The sequence below is a fragment of the Pteropus medius genome, unplaced genomic scaffold, assembly GCF_902729225.1.
Source record: "Pteropus medius unplaced genomic scaffold, Ma_sr-lr_union100, whole genome shotgun sequence".
NCBI lineage: Eukaryota > Metazoa > Chordata > Mammalia > Chiroptera > Pteropodidae > Pteropus > Pteropus medius.
Window position 1 is genome coordinate 5,280,011 of NW_024354498.1, and position 7,466 is coordinate 5,287,476.

At 41.3% G+C, this 7,466-nt stretch overlaps 1 protein-coding gene across 1 annotated transcript in view; it reads right to left on the reverse strand.

Moving 5' to 3' along the window:
* Positions 1-7,466, reverse strand: part of NHS (NHS actin remodeling regulator) — a 335,830-nt gene that overhangs the window by 188,900 nt on the left and 139,464 nt on the right. The gene's annotated exons all lie outside the window — the stretch shown is intronic.

The window sequence follows — 7,466 nt, forward strand, 5'->3', positions numbered from 1 at the left end:
AAGAAAGAAAGAAAGAAAGAAAGAAAGAAAGAAAGAAAGAAAGAAAGAAAGAAAGAAAGAAAGGAAGAAAGACAGAAAAAGGAAATTCTTCAGCTTTGACCCAGACCTGATAGATCTGAGAGTAGGGTCTAGCAATCTGTTTTAAATCACTTGCTAAAGCAGGTGATTCTGATGTATACTCAAGTTTGAGGTCCGCTGCTCTGGACAAAGGCTTCTCAAACATTCATGTGTATATGAATCACCTGGAGATCATGTTAAACAGCAAATTCTGACTCTACCAGTCATGGGTGGAGCCTAAGATTCCACAAGTCTAACCAGTTCCCAAGGTGATGATACTACTAGTCCCAGGACTCCATTTTGAGCAGCAAGGGTCCAAGAGGTTAAGAGACCATCCATCTGCTTGCTGGTGACAAATGAGCACTCAACATAAAGCCAGAACATCATCTCTCCAGAAACCTGAGAAGCATCATGCTCCTTAACTGAACTTCTTCCAGGGAAAGCCCAGCACAGCACTACCCCCACCCCATATTCGAGAGGGCTGGAAACCTACTGAACAGATACAAATAACCCACTCCATCCAACAGCATAGCTGGAGAAGAGATAGGAGATTTGAATCCAGACACCATTGGGAGTGTTTGCTGAAACTTACTTTGAAATTGTCTTCGAGCTATTTTAACATTATTAACTTCTTTAATAGGGGAACTTTATTAGCTGAAACTTGGATTTATTGCAGGGAAAGCATCTTTGTTCTTTTCTCTTTCCTCCTGTGGCCCAGAACTAGAGGGGACAAAGCCCTCTTGGCTGCCACCAAAGAGCCAAAAGGCACAAAGCAACATGCACATCCAGCAGTCTCAAAGCAAAGTGAAAGGCACAGGTCAACAGGGAATACAAAACAAACAAACAATAAAAGTAAACAGGGTGCACTTGGCTTTTAGCTGACTTCCTGTCCTATGTATGGACTCCACACTGTCATCTCCCAGGCATGAAATCTCCTCATGAGAATGAAACTTAAACACTCTCTCGGGACAAACTGAATCCTAATGAAGATGCCTCCTTCATGCTTTTTAAGAACTACTGTGAACTGATTTTTAAAATTTTTTTTAGGGAAAATGTACAAAGTGGCGAGAACTGAATTAACAATTCAAAGAATGAATTAGAGTCTGTGTGAACAAACTCTGGGTGGCTCAGTCTCATTTCTGTTTTAGGCTGCTTGTCTGCACTGGGAATGTGGAGGGAGCAGATTTTTTCCCCTAGAAAACAGTGCGTCAGCTCTCTTCACGGGCTCAGTGACACTAAAGGCACTGCAGTGTTAGCCAAACTGGAGCCAGCTATAGTTTTAACACTCCTGAGCAGGAATCAAGTCATTCCAGGCATCTGACACTTTGCTGTCTCCCAACCTCTCCTCATCTCTCTTTTGATTGTTCTTCCTATATGTACCTGTTTTCTTATTTTCTAGCCGTACATACACCGACATTTCACTAGCAATTTTTAACCCTCTGACACACAATAAAGGCTTCTGTTTCTGGCTAAATCAGGCCTTCTGTTCAAAGTGTTCTCCCTAGAAAATACGGTATCTTCTAATTAAATAACTCACTGAGCAGCAGGAAGGAATGATGTGGAAATTAGAGCAACATTTCAGTTTACATAGCACCCTTCTTGACAAGCAGCCCACTGTACTTGACGGGCTTCAGAAAGTCGTTTCAATCTTTCCTGCCACATGTACAGCGAAGGGCGAAGGAAGGAAGGAAGGGAAGGGAAGGAAGGAAGGAAGGAAGGAAGGAAGGAAGGAAGGAAAAGAAAGGAGGAAGGAGGATTTGAGGGAGGAAGGAAGGAGAGAGAAAGGGAGGGAGGAAAAGAGGGAGGGAGGAAGGAAAGAGAGAGGGAGGGAAAGAGGGAGAGGAAAATCATCCTGTTAGTCAGTGTGGTTTCAAAAAGAATGTTTGATCTGGGTGGGATGGGGAGGTATGCTTGGTACAAAGTCTTCATTATAGAAGTGGACGTGAGAGAGGCAGTGGTGAGAGGTTCAATGGAAATAGAGGGAGACACAAGGGAAGGTAGAGGCCAAGAGAGAAGAGAATATAGAAAGAGACATAAGAGGCCTCTGGAAGATCTGGTTTAGCTTTAGCCCTTCTCTAGGAATATAGACAGAGTCAAAGCCCTTTTTCTCTTGGCTCTAGAAGAATACACGTCCTCCTCAGCATCTTGGGGTGGCTCTGAAGATTTCTCAGTATACCCCAGGAAGACATTTTAAAGATGGACAGAGCTGAAGATCACTGCACAGATTGCAAAGGGCTACTTCACCTCTCAAAATTCCTGTACCCAAAGGGAGTGAATATCAAAGACCCCCACTGGTCATGGAGGGACCTTGGAAGCTTGAGAGGGTAGGCAAGTCCAAGCTGCCAGCATCTCTCTCTTGGACTCTTGCAATGAACTCCCAACTGGCTCTCTGCATGGGGTATGGCCTCCAAATATCTAACCCACACACAGTGCTCAAGTGCCTCTGTTAAGCTGAGGGCCTTTGGTCCAGTTCTTTTCTCTGCTAGAATGCTGTTCCCCAGAGGGCCTCACAGGACTGGCTCCTCTGCCTCATTCAAGCCTCTGCTCAAATGTCACCTCTTCTGAGAGATCTCATTTAGTCCCTCCCTACCACATTCTATCCGCTATCCCCTTAGCCGGCTTCATTTGTTTTTATAACACTTATCACTATCTGACATCTTACCACCCATCATTTTGTCTATTCTGTATCATATTTTTCTCCCAGTAGGGTGTCAGCTCCAGGAAGGCAGAAGCTCTGATGGCTGTGTTCACTGCTACCTCTCCAATGGCTAGAACAGTGCCTGGCACACAGTAGGCACTCAGATGTTGCTACATGTTTAATGAAATGATCTTAGAGAGAGGAAAAGAGGGAAAAGCCAGAAGGACATATCCCGGGAATGGCAATCTCAAAGACAATATTCCTGCAGGACTGGTGTTAGGAAATGTTGCTTGTGAAAGAGATGTGGCCAGTTTACGGTCTCAGGTCTGACACTTCCTGGTATGCACAGGTCAACCTGTCACCATTCCTTGGGTATAACAGCTGTCAATCTGGTGTTGGTTGCAATATACTATGCTTATGAAGAAGGATGGTGGCCTAGGGCTGTTTAACTTTCCCAAATGACATATCTGGAACATTCCGAGGAGACCATATATTTATAAATATTTGAGAAATGGGGCATTTCCAGTGTAACATATATTCATAGGGGTTGCCTTAAAGTATGGGTGTTTTAATTTCTTTTTTTCCTTCCTTTTTTAAAAGCCAGCAATTCTACCCTAAAGCCACATAAGCAGTCTTTGAAAAAGAAGTTAGTCAGTCAGCAGTCCCAGAGAAAATTAGTTCCTCATAGAAGAGTCAAAGATTAGCTGCCATGAAGTTCCCTTGTGGGTAAATCCAGCATAGCTGCCACCCAAACCAACCCCGAGCCAGGAGTTCTGTTATGAATTCTCAGTGCTGAAATGACCCAGTTATTCACATGTACTCAAAGATTCAAGGGTCAGTAGAACCCCCAAGGAAAAATTCTCTCATTCTGTGGGTCTTAGTTATATAAAAGTGGGATGATGTAACCTATACTAGACCTAGAACAGCCCTCTCCAGGATGGAATGAGCCAAACAGGGACTGGGGGCAGAATCGCCCTCCAGTTGAGAACAAGAGGAAATAGTAGAACAAGTCAACAGGCAGCAATTACTTTGGGGGTAGAGTAGAGAAAGAAAAGAGAAGGAGGAAATATAGAGATGGAAAGCAGAGGCTCAGAGAGGAGGAATATCACACAGGCTTTAGCCAAGAAGAGTTTAAATTCAAATTCAACTTGCAGATCAGACCAGTGGGTGGAGTTTCCAACCCAAGAATTCACCATGCTTCTGGGTCCCTTTGAAGGTAGCAGTGAGTTCATAAAAGGAACAGTGAAGCTTATTTAGAAGGGAGTGTCTTGTGGCTCAGCAGATATCTTATCTAACTTACTTTAAGAATTCCAAGCAATAAAAAACTCCAAATGCCACCCCTGAATGTTCCTTTCTTTAAACTTGAAGACTAACAAAACTTTCTGTCAACACATAGGAGCCTGAAGTGATTAAAGTACAAGGGAGCACTCCCTCTAGTGTGTCTGCTTTTAATCCTCAGAGAATTTTTCTTCCAGACACACATACAAACAGCTTGAGATTTGTTTATGCTAACTGCAGAGAGCTTTGCGCAAGTAGGGGAAGAGGAGCTGCTGAGACCATGAAGTAAAGTGAAAGGGGAAATAGAGGCAAAGATTTCCGTCCCCAGCTTGGAGTCAAGAGCACTGGCCAAATTCAAGGACATTTGGCATCAGGTGGTGGACTGCTCCCTCAGGTGCCTGGAAGGGACAGACCAGGGAAGCTGGCAGAGACCTTCTCCCTTTATCATTCAGGAGCCAAATCGGTCACTGGAAAGTTAAATGCTGCCTTTATCATATAACAAAGGACACTGTAGAAAGCCTCTTAGGCTCCAATGCACTTAATAAAGGCTAATAAAATAAACAAAGAAAAAGTCTTGAGTAAACAATCTTCACACCTAGATACCCTCTTTATTACAAACTCCAGTTTAGCAGTAAACTGCCAAGCTCGGACCTTACAACAGAACAAGCCAAATGGGGTGAACTGGTCAGAAAAGGTAAAACTGGACATATCTTCCAGCCTTCAGCTCCTGAGAGGAAAACATCTGGTCTGCACTCTAGATTGTTTTTGCAATTTACTTGATTATCCATTTTGTGAACGAATCTGAAACTTGGTTCCCTTTACTGTCAAGTTAATCCTCAGCTTCATTTCAAGGCAGGTTGGGACCTCATGCACCATACCCACTCATGATAATAATAACATCATCATCACTTATGGAGCACTTACTACATGCTAATTCAAAGCTCTTTATGTGAATTAACTCATTAAATCTAAACCAAAACTTTTTATATAACTTGTACAATTATAAATTATCTGTATCTCATTTTCTTCCTTCCCTATAAATTATCCTAAACCCAGAAATGCACATAAAAATAATAGTCATATATTTAGTTGGTCTCTAGATCGTAAAAATGACTCCAACCATTTCCTTCCTGGTATCTCCACCCTTTCGTTTGAGATATTGCAGGCCCTCTCATCAAGAGATGGAGTCTATTTTCAATACCCCTGGATCTAGGCTTGGTTATGTGACTTGCTTAGGCAATACATTGCAACCGAAGTGGGCATCATATGAGTTCTAAGCATGGGTCTCAACAGGCTTTTCATACTTTTGCCCACATGCTTGGAATCCTGTGACCACCATGTGAGCAAGCCCAGGCTAGCCTGCTGGAGGATGAGAGAACGCCTTAGGGAGAAACACCCAAGATAAGGCCAATCTAGATCAGTCAGTCCCCAGTTGACCTGCCAATTGATTGTGGACACATCATACAGCCTAGCTAAGATGGGCCAAGCCAGGCCCAAATGGAAACAACCACCCAGCTCAACCACAGACTAGATATACATTTGTTGTTTTTAGCCACTAAGATTTGGGGTGGTTTTTCCCCCTCAAAGGTATACCATTCAGAGCATTGACTATATTCTTTTGCTTTATGATTCTCTAAAAAGGAGTTAGGATTTGCAGTGTTTTTGAAACTTATTCAACCACGGGCTTACTCTCTCTTTCCCTTTTCTCTCTTCTGTGTGTGCACACATGCACATTCCAGGGAACATACGCACTTAAGGAAAGACAGCTCCAGATCACACATCACAGAAGTAACTAGCATTTGTTCATTTGTAGGTTTTATGGAAAACAGCTGCTTTTCCTTCATGTCCACTTACAGCTTTCAGTGCTGTTCTGAAAACAGTTACCTTAATGGGAACTGTAACAACCAGTGTTGTAACAACATATAAGAGCTGAGAAACCTCCCAAATTTTCCCACTATTTCTTTGTTCCTACAATGGACTGTACAGAACTATTTGAAAAGATGAAAATCAAGACCAAGAACTTAATATTCCAGCCCCAGTAAAGAAACAATCAGAGGTTTAACCCTAGAAACCCCTTCCACAAACAACAGTAAATAGCTGCAAAAACTGGACCAAAATGAACTGGCTGAAACTGATTAAGGATTCATTTTGAATTAAATCAGTAAAAAACCAAAATTCCAAGCAATGTCATTCACTGTTCCTGCCCTCACCCCAAGAGCTTCCACATAGCAATTTGAAATATTCCTGGAAATTTATGTTTTACTTAACTCATCTGCTTCCAATAGCTAGTTTTCCTTTTTCAGTCCAACCATTGTTCTCATAGTTCAAACAATCTCTCTAATTTTCCCTTCTCTGGAGCAGAGTTCACATGGTGAAAAGGTATTATTAATACTCTCGTCATGATCAACTTTCTGTTACCAATACTGTGTAAAAGATCCGGGTGCAATATTTCTAAGTAGATGCCACGAATATAAATTATAACATATGTAACTAAAATTTTACATTTTTGTAAATCATTTAAAAGGCTATTTAAAAGTCATCTAGTATATATATGATAAGTATTTCCAAAATGTGTTTCTACATGTATCAAAACACACCGAACAGACTAAGGCGGCTTTATAAGAGCTATCAGTCAAGGCTCTTCCTCCCTGTGAGCTCAGCTACCAACCTCTGCAGGGTAGATGTGCTTTCCTACCCAATTAAGGACTATTTTGGATTCACAAATATAGAAGGGATGATGGACGCAACCATCAGAGTAAACTATTATTCAGGTAAGACTCATCAATGAATATTAAAACTAGGTGGAAAGAGTTTGATGAAGAGTGGGATATTGACATAATATCAAAGTATCTTCCTATGAATTATACTTGTTTATTACAAAAGGAAAAAGAGTGACTACACAGAGAATACCTTAACCAAGCGATCAAACCTAACATTACCAATAAGGGGCAAATGGACACCCGTACATCTTGATATGGTCCCCAAAGAAGGACAAATCATTTACACCACTTTTATTTGGTATTCCAGCCAAAGATGCATAAATTTGAATTGAAACATGAGGAAACATCAGGGGAACCTAAATTAAGGGACAGTCTATAAAATAACTGGTCAAAGTCAAAAAATGTCAAGGTCGTGAAAGACATAAAAAGACTTCTATACTATTCTGGATTAAAGGAAACTAAAGAGACAGGACAATAAGATGCAATGGGGATCCAGGACTAGCTTATGAGCCATAAGAAAATTGTTATAAAGGGCATTATTGGGGCAAATTTGAATATGGATTACAGATTAGATAAAAATATTAAATTGATATTACATTTCCTGAATTTGATAGCTGTATGTAGTTATGTGAGGGAATATTCTTGTTCTTAGAAAATGTAAGGGGCAAAAGAAGTTTGATGCCAGCAGCCCATTCACAAATAGTGCAGAAAAATTTTACAATACATACATGAATGTGTGTGTGTGTGTGTGTGTGTGTGTGTGTGTGTGTGTG